At 40.5% G+C, this 15,000-nt stretch overlaps 1 protein-coding gene across 1 annotated transcript in view; it reads left to right on the plus strand.

Annotated features, from left to right (window-relative positions):
- The window catches only part of BMI1 (BMI1 proto-oncogene, polycomb ring finger), a 16,066-nt gene extending 15,971 nt beyond the window's left edge, over positions 1 to 95 (plus strand). The window contains exon 10 of the mRNA XM_082259367.1: positions 1 to 95. This exon is cut by the window's left edge and continues 1,498 nt beyond it. The gene's annotated coding sequence lies outside the window, so the exon portion shown is untranslated.
- Positions 96 to 15,000: the final 14,905 nt, after the last annotated feature.

Genomic DNA, 15,000 nt, shown 5'->3' on the forward strand with positions numbered 1-15,000 from the left:
CTTTCAAAAGTCTATTCAGTTGTCCAGCTGCAACTAGCACATGTTTTAACATCTCCAGAAGGTTTTTTTTTTTATTTCTTTAACTTTTAAATTTAATTTTAATTTTTTTTTTTTTTTGGTCAAGTGGTTACCCATTTAACCCTCTGCTGCCCGTTATGATACTATGTAATAATGGTACTGCGTTTGAGTGTGAATAGGGAATATCATGTGTGTGTGAATAAGGGCCAATCAGAACGCAGCTCTGGTCACTGGACTGTCTTGGCTACACAAAAATAAAACCCCAATGTTCAGGCAGTTGATAATGTATCTTTTAAATTATGCAATGACTAGATGAGAGCAGGCAGACACGCCAGGAATCATTTAAGTAGCCCGCACTTTTTTTTGTTCTATAATTTTATCTGTTTGCCCTTTTGTTACCCTTCCCCCCCCCCCCCCTACACACACGTTTATTCTTTAAGAATAATTATTGTTTGTATTGAAAGGAAAAAAAAAACGTGGCTAATCATTTCATTGTCTCCAGTCTGCAAAGGAAGCACAAATCTATGGCTTTGTCTTGCTTATAGTCATTAAATCATTACTTTTGCATATATCTCAGTGGCTGTTCTTGTTTTATTTGATCATTTTCCAAGTTTTGTACAAAAAAGCTTAAAGTGGGAGACTCTATTATGTTTCTTTAGTCGTTTTCTTTTTTTTTATTGCAAGAATGTGGAGTGCTGTTACTACAGGAGCAACAATGTGTGTGTAATATATGTATGTATATGTGTATGTGTGTGTATATAACATAATATATAATATGGGAGAGGCTCAATTAGAAACATTAAACACAACAACATGTATCTTTATTTTTTTTAGCCATGTGACTGTAAATTTAAAATCTAATTGGATTGGAAAAGGAGCCTCTAATATGCAATTTATTGGATGTTTGATTCGAGCCATTCTGAAACCCTTCCATGTATTTTTGCACCCTCATCCCTTTTCCAATTTGACACATGTGCAGCAAGCTTCATGTTGCACAGCTGTGGAGGCTGAGCTAAAATCCTTTTTTCATTTCACAATATTTTGTTGACAACTGATGGGGAAAATCAGTCGTGGGACCTTTAATTTAATGTCCCAACATATAGAAATCTCCATAAAAGCTACACCTTGATAGAGAAAAAAACTGTCTTTATATAAGCTGTCTGCAGTGACAGCTCTGAAGGGAATAGGACATTTTTTAATAAATGAATGAATTTATTACCATTTATCTGAGAAATGACAAATTGTGTAAATAGGCCATTTTGTCTGTTCTGAACTTTAGCACTCCCTATTCCTCTTTTTTGATAGTAGAAAAATAAAGATTAGCCCACTGGATGTTTGTCCTTTACAAGCATGCAATTCACACAAACTATACTGTTGGTATAGGGTGCTAGTTGGTGTCCCTTTCCATAGTGACCCTCTGCTTGGTTAAAATCCCTGATCAGGATAATAGGTAATTAAGAAACATAGGTCCCCTTACACTGAATAAAATGAGTACATGTCCAGCAACTAAAGGAACTTCTCCTTTACTGTTAATAATTCACCCCATTCCTTTAGTTCCTGGCCACACTACACTGTAAGCCTAGGTCGTTGAAAGCAGAATAGAGGCAGAGACGTTTAGATTAAAGAACCTAGCAAGTAAAAGGGATTACATGCATAGTAACCTGTTCAATTTTTTTTTTTAATCAAAATGTTGGTATGGGCAACCCTACAGTCTCCCTTATAGCTCACTTTCCATACCTCAAGCTATATATGACTAATGTTCTTATTAACAGGCAGTAGACTGCCACCCACTACACACAAGTAGTCTAATATGCTTACTGGTGGCTAGTTAGATTTTGCAAGGTCACTTTACTACAGTGCAGTCCTGCTGCTTTCTGCATTTTTAGGCTGATTTACTATAGTTAATCTTTACTAAAAAATACTGTGATTTTAATTTCAAATTTTCAGTCTTACAAAAAGCATCTGTCTATGTCTGAGTGTTCCAAGTGAACAGGAATTGGTTTTCCATTGGATAATTGTAGTCTGTATTCACATAATTTATTGAGTGGTGATTCCTAACTCCTTTACATTCACTTTGAGGAGACTGATATGGATTATACTGGTGGCCATGACGATAGTGGATCTAAGGGTTTATTTACTAAAAGAGTTGAGAATCTCTACCTTATAAATAGTAGACGTATCCACTTTGAATATCCAATCATGTGTAGATTAAATAAACAAGAACTGGCTTTTCACATAACTGGTTTAGAGACTATTCACACAATTTTTTGAGTGCAAATTCTCAGCCTCTTTGGTAAGTTAGCCTCTTGATACTCTCTCCCAGGAAAGTGATTTGAATTGTACAGGAGGCGTTAATGGCTGTGGCTCCAAGGGGTTAATTTGCTAAATCAGTCGATGAACCAATAAATGGTAGTTGGGTTCACTTTGAATATTTATTCATGTTCATACGAATTAAGGTGTACGTTTAGTAAACTGAGAAGTTTTCTCTCAGTTCAATTCTCGGCAGTTCTCAGAGAAAAAATATCTCCTCTGGCACCCAGTTTAGAAGGCGGAGAACTTCACTTCTCACAGGGTGATCAGAGGAGAAGTTTTTTCTCTGAGAACTGCCGTGATCTCTGTATAACTGGGTGGACTGCCTGTAATCTCACGAGATTTTGTGAGATTACAGGCACTGCTAAATTTAAAAAGTGAAACTAAAGTTTAAAAGAACTCGTAATGACATGTTCTGACACATGAAAACATATATATACACACACACACACATGCACGGTATATATACATACAGTATATAAATATATATATATATACACATACACACACACACATATATATATATATATATATATATATATATATATATATATATATATATATATATATATATATATATATATATATATATATATATATATATATACACATACATACAGTACATACATACATACATGCCAATCTGTATGCAATTGCACTGTATGTTGGCATGTTGGCAGATTGCATGCAGATTGTACACCAGACCACAGGCTATCGTTTGTGGTGTGTGGGTGTGGGGACAGTGGGAAGAGTGATCAACACAGGGGTTCTGGCTTGTAGGATAGCTGGAGGAATCCTAGTAGTGTGTGGTAATTGCTAGACTGCTCCCCAACCCTTAGAGTGCATCAGATTGTATGTAAGATTTGTATCTGCCTGTGTGTGGTCAGCCAGCTGGATTGGACTGGAGTCTCCCTCTAGTGGTGACCGAAGGCAGTGCAGGCTGTGAAAGTATTGCAACCAATCTAATTACTGTACTTAAGCCCTGTACACACGTACCGATCGTCGGCCGAACGATCGGCTGTCTTTTGTCCCCGGGCTGTCATGTCCGCTGAAAAGTGCAAAAGACTGCACACGAATTTTGTCCGCCGACTGCAGAAGTGATGTCATGTGATGGTTAACTTTCCCTGTGTTTTTTCTTTTATGAGCATGCCCAGTCTTGCAAATCTGCTGTCTGTCGGCCGAATTCTGTACTGACTGGCGAACAATCGGCCGTTCTGGTGTCGGCATACAAACATTTTAATGCTTGCACGACAGATTCTGTTCGGCCGAAAGTGCGCTGTCGGCTGTCGGAAGCATCATACTAACAAGCCTACATTTGGCCGATCGGTCGTCTGCCGAATCTTTTCTGCGACAATCGGTACGTGTGTACGAGCCTTTAGTAGGAATTTTCTTTATTTCCGTTATCCCCTTATACTGCCCAGTCACGATTCATCACGTCTCGTTTAGCTAGTCGCCGTGGGCGTGGTTGAATCGTGACAGATTGGTTTCCTCCCACACTCCAAAGACATGCTGGTAGGTTAATTGGATCCTGTATAAAAAATTGGCCCTGCTGTGTATGTATGTGAGTGATGCCTCGTACACACGTACCGATCGTCGGCCGTAAATATTCGGCCGACGACCGATCGGCCGATTGTATGCTTGTTAGTATGATGCTTTCGACAGCCGACAGCGCATTTTCGGCCGAACAGAATCTGTCCTGCAGGCATTAAAATTTTTGTTGGCCAACACCAGAACGGCTGATTGTTCGCCAGTCAGTACAGAATTCGGCCGACAAACAGCAGATTAGCAAGACTGGGCATGCTCAGAAAAGAAAAAACACACGGAAAGTTATTCATCACATGACATCACTTCTGCAGTCGGCTGTTGTTGGCCGACAAAATTCATGTGCAGTCTTTTGCAGTTTTCAGCGGACAGGACAGCCCTGGACAAAAGACGGCCGATCGGTACATGTGTACGAGGCATTAGGGACCTTAGATTGTAAGCTCCTTGAGGGCAGGGACTGATGTGAATGTGCAATGTATATGTAAAGCGCTGTGTAAATTGACTGTGCTATAGAAGTACCTGAAATAAAAAAAAAAAATATATATATATATATATACATACATACACACCAGTACATACAGTATATATATATATATATATATATATATATATATATATATACACACACAGATATAGATGTGATTGTATAGTTAATGTGTTTCTAACCTGCTGTTGATGTATATTTCACTGCAGTAGGGAGAGTTTTTACTTTCACTTTTGGGCACTGGGACATTCACAGCAGAGATCTCCTATTTCTTCCTGCTATCTCCACCTCTGAGCTGGAGAAGTAGGAAGAGGAGATCTTCAAAGAGAAGCACAGTGATCAGGTGACATCATGTGTTTCTAAACTGGCCGTTTCTATTGCAGTGAATGCAAGCTGTTTGTGTACTGAGATGAGAAGAGAAGACTATGTTCTCCACTACTCTTCTCAGTATTTTAAACCTGCAATGCTCTGAGACAAGCCGTGATCATCCAGATCTCGGCTTATCTCAGTTTACTAAACGTACACCTAACCAATATTTGCTTTTCTCAGCATTGGATAATCAAAGTGAATCTTAACCCAATTTGAGGGAAGATTCTTAAGTATAGTACATCGCCCCTTTTTGAGTGTGCGATATAAACGCTGAGAACTGCTGGAAAAAAAAATGTTGGGAGAGCTTATGTTGCTGCTGTTTCTGGCTTTCTAAATGGAGAGAAGGAAACAAAGGATGACACGTGAAGGGTGATTTAGCAGGGAGGGTGAACAGAGCTTTGCTTCAACAAAATCGCTCTTTTTGCAATGTTTTCCAACAACCCTCCAAAAACAAAATGCTATTCACCCTTATTTTCTGAGAAGGTCGCTTATTGCATAGCATTGTCCATGAAGCAAAAGTATGAAAACTTGCTGTTTTTTTTTTTTTTTTTTTTTTTTTTGTTTGCTTGTTTTTTTTTTTTTGTTTGCTTGTTGTGTGTTTTTTTTTTTGTATAGATGGTAGTAGCCAAATCCATATATATGTGTGAAGAGATTACTGGTGGACCATAAAGGAACGAGGAGGATATCTGCTGATCAATTTTTCATTCTCTGTCTATCTGATTGGGAACATCTAAACTTCTGGTCCCCATAAGCATTTCCTTGCACTCTATTGTAAATTGTCATTCTTGTATTCCTTGCATGATGATTACAGACCTTCACTTCATCGGTGAGCACTGGATCACAGTGGACCAAAAAATGTCTGGTATTCATGATAAAAGTCTGGGCTTTTCAGTGCAATACTTCTTGTTGTCCTTCCCTTTGCCCTGTTGACCTGTCTTAGAGGCACGTCTGTTAATCACTATTGACCCAAGACCATGCTTTAAAAAAGAATGTCATCATAGTGTAAACATAAATCACGATCCTTGGGCCTTATGATGAGGTATGGACTTCATATGCTGCTGTTTTTTCCTTCTAGTAAGTAGATTGTATAACAATTTAGGGCAGGGTTAGTAAGGATACTCTGATCTTGTAAATCGTAATCTTTGGGCTTTATATAGACTTCACATGCTGCCATATTTCCCTTTTAGGTAGTAGTTATAAATCATGGGCTTTATGGTGGAGTAAAGAGGTCACGTGCAGTTTGATTTCCTTAATAAGAGGTAGTTTGTATATTAATTGGAACAGCTTTGATAAAGATTTACCCAGTTTTTCATAATGTAAACACAAATTGTGATATTTGGGCTACATTGGTTTATAGACTTCCTATGCTGTTGTATTTCCCTTATAGGCAGTAGTTTTAAGCCATGGGCTTTAATGGTGGAGTAAAGAGGTCATGTGCTGTTTGATTTCCTTAATAAGAAGTAGTTTGTATATTAATTGGAACAGCTTTGATTAAGATTTACCCAGTTTTCCGTAATATAAACACTTTTTTGGCTATATTGGCTTATCAACTTTTAATATGCTGTTGTAGTTCCCTTATAGGCAGTAGTTTTAAGCCATTGGCTTTTATGGTGGAGTAAAGAGGTCATGTGCTGTTTGATTTCCTTAATAAGAAGTTTATATATTTATTGGAACAGCTTTGATAACGATTCACCCAGTTTTCCATCATAGCATAAACAAAAATTGTGATATTTGGGCTTTAGTGGCTTATAAACTTAATATGCTGCTGTATTTCCCTTATAGAAAGTAGTTTGTATAATAATTTAGAGCAGGGTTAATAAGAAAAATGCCCAGATTCCTATGATTTTGTAAACAGCCTTGGGCTGTTATGGTGGAGTATAGACTTCATGTACTGCTGTATTTCCTTTATAAGTAGTAGTTTGTATACTTATTTAGGGCAGGTTTGATAAAGATTCCCATAGTGTAAAAATTCTGTGATATTTGGTCTTTTATGGTGGAATATAGACTTCATATGTTGCTATTTTTTCCTTCATAAGTAGTAGTTTGTGTATTAGTTAGGGCAGGTTTGAATCCCATGGTGTAATCAAAAGCTGTGGTCTTTAGGCTGTCATGGTTGGATATAGACTTCATCTGTTGCTATATTTCCTTTATAAGTAGTAGTTTGTATACTTATTTAGGGCAGGTTTGATTCCCATAGTATAATCAAAAGCTGTGATGTTTAGGCTGTCATGGTGGGGTACAGATTTCACATGCTGCTGTCTTTCCTTTAGAGGAACTAAAGCTGGATACAACTTTTGTTGGTAGATTTCCTTTAGATTTACCTTCAACTATGTAGTGCAAGGGACTGCCTGATTGCATACAAATTGAAAGTGTTTAGGTCTGACCTCATTATATAGTTTTGGTAAGTCTGAAGGAAAAAATCTAAAGAAAATTGTATAGTGTGTATCCAGCTTAAATATATAAGAAAAAGGTTAGTGAATCCAATATGTCCATCATCCTGTAAACACAACCATGATCCTTTTTTTTTTTTTTACGATGGGACATAGGCTTTATAAGTTGCTGTATGTAGTAGGTAGTTTGTATACTAATTTATGGCAGGGTTAGTAAAGACTCCCAGATTTTCATGATCCTATGGTAGGGTATGAACTTATATGCTTCTGTCTTTCCTTTTTAGGAATTAATTATACTAGGAACAGGTTTAGTAGCGTTTCCAATATTTTCATCATCCAATAAATAAAAATCATGATCCTTGGACTTGTATGGTGGGATAGACTTTATATCCTAAAGCATTTCCATTATAATAAGTAGTTTGTACATTTATTAAGACAGCTTTGAGAAACATTCACCTAGTTTTCCAGTGTAAATAAAGATTGTGATCTTTGGGCTTTCATGGTGGGATATTAGACTGCATATGCTGCTGTTGGGAGATAATTCTACTTGGGTCAGGTTTAGCAGTGGTTCCAATATGTTAATCATCCTGTAAAAAAAGCATGCATGATCCCTTTGGTTTTTTGCTGGGATATAGACTTTATATGTTGCTGTATTTTCTTTTCATGAAGTAATTTGTATACTAGTTTAGGGCAGGGTTAGTAAAGCTTTCCATGATAGTTTAAAGGTAAACCATGATCCCTGGGCTTTCATGGTGGGATATTAGACTTCATATGCTGCTGTTGGGGGATAATTACACTTGGGTCAGGTTTAGCAGTGGTTCCAATATGTTCATCATCCTGTAAAAAAAGCATGCATGTTCCCTTTGGTTTTTATGCTGGGATACAGACTTTATATGTTGCTGTATTTCCTTTTTATGAAGTAATTTGTATACTAGTTTAGGGTAGGGTTAGTAAAGCTTTCCATGATGGTGTAAAGGTAAACCATGGTCCTTGGGCTTTTCATGGTGGGATGTAGACATCATATTCTGCTGTCTTTCCTTTAAAGGGATGAATTACTGATTTGGGGCAGTGTAATGGTTCTAATATTTTCATAGTGGTGCAAACCGTACTCCTTGGGCTTTATGGTTTGGTATAGGCATCATTTGCTGGCGTCCCTCCTTTTATAGGAATACATTTCTATATTATTGTAGAGCAGGTTTAGAGATTACAATATTTTCATCATGGTGTAAACAAAATTTGTGCGGTATGGACTTCATTTGCTGCTGTCCTTTATTTACAGGAGTCAATATTTTATACTGTTTTAAGGCAGGTTTGGAGATTCCCAGATATACATAGCCATGTGGGAGTATAGGATTAATTTACGGTATTTCTCCTATCAAAAAGTTCAAGGCACATTTAATAAAAACTCATCACAGGGATTCACTGGTATATGGGCTTTATATTTACTTTATTAAAGTATTTATTTTATTTATTTTCATATGACGTTAAATGGATACACAGGGTGGGCACAGGGAAGCTTAAAAAACAAAATCTTCTCCAGCCCTGATCTGAGTGATTTGTGCTGATCAGCGGTGACACGATCGCCCAAGGATGACCATGAGGAAAGTCAGAGGGGTGCTGGGTGCGATGTCCCCTTTATCCCTAGAAATGTTTACAGCCAGAAGTGCTTCCTGTTTCCGCTGCTCGTACAGAGCACTTGCTGCTATACCTCCTTCTCTACTACAAGCGGATTTCCTCTCCATTATTGAGAGCTGCGTTGCCAGTCTGCCTCTGCCTGTTTCCAGCGTCATTATTCGATGATAGCAGACAGGCGGCATCAAGCAGCTTTCTTTCCTGCAACAGCAATTATTCAAATGAACGATGTGTCACTCTCCCCCTGACTGATGATTGCACATCGCTTTTTATTTTCTATTTGCTTGTTATCAGCAGCGTTTAGCCACCCTCTGTGAAGCACACAGAGACAGTGGAGGGAGAATTGTGTGCTGCACCCTTGTAGGCTTCAATGACATCGAATGGTGTCTGTGTGCTGCACCCCTGTACACTGCAATCCCATCAAATGGTGTATATGTGCTGCACCCCTGTACACTGCAATCCCATCAAATGGTGTATATGTGCTGCACCCCTGTACAATGCAATCTCATCAAATGGTGTATATGTGCTGCACTCCTGTACACTGCAATCCCATCAAATGGTATTAAAGGGCTGCACCCCTGTACACTGCAATCCCATCAAATGGTGTATATGTGCTGCACCCCTGTACACTGCAATCCCATCAAATGGTATTAAAGGGCTGAACCCCTGTACACTGCAATCCCATCAAATGGTGTATATGTGCTGCACCCCTGTACAATGCAATCTCATCAAATGGTGTATATGTGCTGCACCCCTGTACACTGCAATCCCATCAAATGGTATTAAAGGGCTGCACCCCTGTACACTGCAATCCCATCAAATGGTGTATATGTGCTGCACCCCTGTACACTGCAATCCCATCAAATGGTATTAATGGGCTGCACCCCTGTACACTGCAATCCCATCAAATGGTGTATATGTGCTGTACCCCTGTACACTGCAATTCCATCAAATGGTGTATATGTGCTGCACCCCTGTACACTGCAATCCCACCAAATGGTGTAAAGGTGCTGCACCCCTGTACACTGCAATTCCATCAAATTGTGTATATGTGCCGCAAGCCATTGCAATCCCATCATATAGTTTATATGTGCTTAACCCTGTACATTGCAATCCCACCATATGGATTATATGTGCTGCACCCCTGTATATTGCACAATGTAATCCCACCCAATGCGGTCTGTAAATTGCACCCCTGAAAATTGCAGTTCCATCCAATGAAGTCTTTGTGCTGCACCACTGTTCATTTAAATTCCACCCAATGCTGCCTGTGGGCTGGACCCCTGAAAAGTGCAATCCCATCCAATGGTGACTATGTGCTCAACGCATGTACATTGGTAATCTCATCCAATGGTGACTATGGGGTTAGTTTTCTAAAAGTTGAGAGTGCAAAATCTGGTGCAGCTCTGCAAAGAAACCAATCAACTCCCAGGTTTTTATTTTATTAAATTTTTTTTTTGTCAAAGCTTAATTGAACAAACTGATGTTAGTAGCTGATTGGCCATACCACTACCAGCTGCACCCGAATTTGCACTCTACAGTTTTAGAAAAGCAATCCCTGTGTGCTCAACAGCTGTACACTGTAATCCCACCCAACCATGTCTGCGTGCTGCATCCCTGTACATTGTATTCCCACCAAACCGTGTCTGTGTGCTGCACCCCCGTACATTGTATTCCCACCCAACTGTGTCTGCGTGCTGCACCCCTGTACACTGTAATCCCACCCAACTGTGTCTGTGTGCTGCACCCCTGTACACTGTTATCCCACCCAACTGTTTCTGTGTGCTGCACCCTGTACACTGTAATCCCACCCAACTGTGTCTGTGTGCTGCACCCTGTACACTGTAATCCCACCCAACTGTGTCTGTGTGCTGCACCCCTGTACACTGTAATCCCACCCAACTGTGTCTGTGTGCTGCACCCCTGTACACTGTAATCCCACCCAACTGTGTCTGTGTGATGCACCCCTGTACACTGTAATCCCACCCAACTGTGTCTGTGTGCTGCACCCCTGTACACTGTAATCCCACCCAACTGTGTCTGTGTGCTGCACCCTGTACACTGTAATCCCACCCAACTGTGTCTGTGTGATGCACCCCTGTACACTGTAATCCCACCCAACTGTGTCTGTGTGATGCACCCTGTATACTTTAATCCCACCCAACTGTGTCTGTGTACTGCACCCCTGTACACTGTAATCCCACCCAACTGTGTCTGTGTGCTGCACCCTGTACACTGTAATCCCACCCAACTGTGTCTGTGTGATGCACCCTGTATACTTTAATCCCACCCAACTGTGTCTGTGTACTGCACCCCTGTACACTGTAATCCCACCCAACTGTGTCTGTGTGCTGCACCCTGTACACTGTAATCCCATCCAACTGTGTCTGTGTGCTGCACCCCCGTACATTGCAATTCCATCCAATGGTGTCTGTGTGTTTAACACCTTTTAAACTGTAATTCCATACGAACGGTGTCTTTGTGCTGCACTCCTGTACGCCCAATGATGTCTGTGTGATGAACTCGCATACATTGCTATTACATCGAATAGTGTCTGTGTGCTGAACCTCTTCTATACTGTAATCCCATCCAACTGTGTCTGTGTGCTGCACCCCTGCACATTTCAATTCCATCCTAAGGTGTCTTTGTGCTGAACCCTTTCTATACTGTAATCTCATTCAACTGTGTCTGTGTGCTGCACCTCCTGCACATTGCAATTCCATCCAATGGTGTCTGTGTGCTGCACCTCCTGCACATTGCAATTCCATCCAATGGTGTCTGTGTGCTGCACCCCTGTACACTGCAATCCCATCCAATGGTGTCTGTGTGCTGCACCCCCGTACACTGCAATCCCATCCAATGGTGTCTGTGTGCTGCACCTCCGTACACTGCAATCCCATCCAATGGTGTCTGTATGCTGCACCCCTGTACACTGCAATCCCATCCAATGGTGTCTGTATGCTGCACCCCTGTACACTGCAATCCCATCCAATGGTGTCTGTATGCTGCACCCCTGTACACTGCAATCCCATCCAATGGTGTCTGTATGCTGCACCCCTGTACACTGCAATCCCATCCAATGGTGTCTGTGTGCTGCACCCCCGTACACTGCAATCCCATCCAATGGTGTCTGTATGCTGCACCCCTGTACACTGCAATCCCATCCAATGGTGTCTGTGTGCTGCACCCCCGTACACTGCAATCCCATCCAATGGTGTCTGTGTGCTGCACCTCCGTACACTGCAATCCCATCCAATGGTGTCTGTATGCTGCACCCCTGTACACTGCAATCCCATCCAATGGTGTCTGTATGCTGCCCCCCTGTACACTGCAATCCCATCCAATGGTGTCTGTATGCTGCACCCATGTACATTGAAATTACATCCAATGGTGTCTGTGTGATGAGCCCATATACATTGCAAACCCGTCCTAGAGTGTCTGTGTGCTGAACCCCTTCTATATTGTAATCCCATCCAACTGTGTCTGTTTGCTGCACCCCTGCACATTGCAATTCCATCCAATGGTGTCTGTGTGCTGAATCCTCATACATTACAATCCTATCCATTGGTGGATATGTGCTGCACCTCCTGCACATTGCAACCCCATGCAATGGTGTTTGTGGGCTGCACCCCCATGCACTTTAATCCCATTCAGTGGTGTATTTGTGCTGCACCCCGTAAATTGCAGCCCCATCCAAATGTGTCTGTGTGCTGCACTCCTACACATTTCAGACATATAATGGTGTCTGCGTGCTGCACCCCTATACGCTACCAACGCCCCCCAATAGTGTCTTTATGCTGCACCCCTGTACATTACCATCCCCCCAATAGTGTCTATATGCTGCACCCCTGTACATTACCATCCCCCCAATAGTGTCTATATGCTGCACCCCCGTACATTACCATCCCACCCCCATAGTGTCTTTACGTTGCATCCCTGTACATTGCCATTCCCCCAATAGTGTCTATATGCTGCATCCCTGTACAACCCCCCTCCCCCCCAAACAGTGTCTATATGCTGAACCCCTGTACATTAGCACCCCTCCCCCCAGTAGTGATGCTGCACCCCTGCATATTGCAATCCCTTCCAGCAGTGTCTTTGCGCTGCATTTATTATCGGTTTATCGGGGTGACCCGGACAAATCGCTGGCTTCATTCTAGCAGTCATTGTTCCAATCCCTGTCATTATATTCCTATTTGGACCTGATCGGGCTGGGTTCTGACCTTCCCATGTCCTGTCACAACGACTCATTGTTCGAATTTTGTGGTCAGGAGACTGCGGCGTGTCTGAATGTAAATGCATCAATTTAGGAACAAATGCAAAACTAAAAAATCATTATTAGAGATGGCCATGTACTAAAGGGTGAGAAGATCCGCTGCTCTTATCGGATCCCCATCGTGCTGGGCTGTACACGGGTACAAAGGCTCTCATCTACAGACACACAAAGCAGACACATCGCAGAGCTGCCCCTCACTTCGCAGCACAAAGCTGCTTTTTGTGCAGGTTGTCTGCAGCAGCCATCTTGCGCCTGCGCACTGTGGGCATTGTGCTGCTCCGACTTCCTATTCTCCTGCTTATCCCGCCATGTGAAAGCTGTTTGCACGTCGATTTTAAGACATAGGAAAGGCAGGCACGGCCATCGGATCCGAGGAGATCGCCTACCCGACGTCCCCGAACTGCTGATGGCGGTGTCGGGCGATCAGTGGCAGATAAAGCTCATAAAGACGATGTCACTCGGTGTGCTCCATCACTGCCCCCTAAAATACACCCAGGGTCTGCCTAATCAATGCCATCGATCTCTACCCATATCCGTCTATCGCTAGAGAGTGTATGGGGACACTGCTTGCCAATTAATATCGATTAAATAAATGCAAGCAGTGGGCCAGGGCTAAAAACTGGATCGATATGTATAAATGGAATAAAATCTGATACCATGTGACCGATTACACATCTAAATCCAATTTTAGCACAAATTGTAGGGATTTCTTACTTTGAAGAATATTTACTATAGAATGATTTGATACATTCTGTACTGACATAACAATACTGAGTGTCCCATGTTTCTAAATTCTCCTATAGACTTCATATTACTGATATATTTTATTGTCAGTCCAGAGCACATTGCTACAAGAGAACTCAATCTATAATCACAGCTCAATAGCAATAGAACACAGCGATTACTATTTTATTATTAATATGTGGGGTAGCAGGAGATGCAAGAGAATCATGTCCTTGTGTGATAAAGTATAACTTTCTATGGATACTCTGTAGCAGCTATAATTATTTAGCCTTACATAAAATAGCATAAAATAAATAAAATAGCAATCGTTATGTCTTCTACTCTGTAACAAAGAATAAAGGGCCTGTCATGTGTTACTACTACAACCAGGTACAGAAATTCTACAACATATTAGTAATTATCTACAAGTTTTTATAGAGATCAAGCAGTGTAAATAATTATAGAAAATATTATCATTTTTACAGGCATATGCAAATAAATTAGTTACTTTTAAATCAATTAAGCAGTATATTAATGCAAATATGCTAGTGGCAATTTATTTATTTTAAAGCTCTTAACTTATAAAGAGTCTGTGAAATTGATTTACTAAAACTGGAGAGAGCAAAATCTGGTGCAGCTCTGTAAAGAAACTAATCAGTTTATAACTTCAGCTTATTCAATTAGGCTTTGATAAATAAAACTGGAAGCTTATTGGTTTTTGTGCAGAGCTGCGCCAGATTTTGCTCTCTCCAGTTTTAGTAAATCAACCCCAGTGTGTATGTGTATTAGGCAAGGGCCCAAACCTGGCAGAAGAGCTAAAAGAGGTTCCACTATTGACTGGCTTTTTTTCATGTGTTTCCACCTTCTCACAGGTAACTGTTCCATTTATACAAAGTATAAGATTGTCTAATGATCATACATATAAAACTCATCCCAAGAGGCCTGCGTGCTTGGTAATTGTAGATTAAGTCCCTGAATAACTTAGAGCTTGTAGCTAGATTATTTAATTGTAGCTAATTGAAAAAATAAAAACAAATTATCAAGAATCTATCTATCTATCTATCTATCTATCTATCTATCTATCTATCTATCTATCTATCTATCTATCTATCTATCTATCTATCTATCTATCTATCTATCTAATCTATCTATCTATCTATCTATCTATCTATCTATCTATCTATCTATCTATCTATCTATCTATCTATCTATCTATCTATCTATCTATCTATCTATCTATCTATCTATCTATCTAT

This window comes from Pelophylax lessonae (genome assembly GCF_965119305.1).
Source record: "Pelophylax lessonae genome assembly, chromosome: 5".
Lineage (NCBI taxonomy): Eukaryota > Metazoa > Chordata > Amphibia > Anura > Ranidae > Pelophylax > Pelophylax lessonae.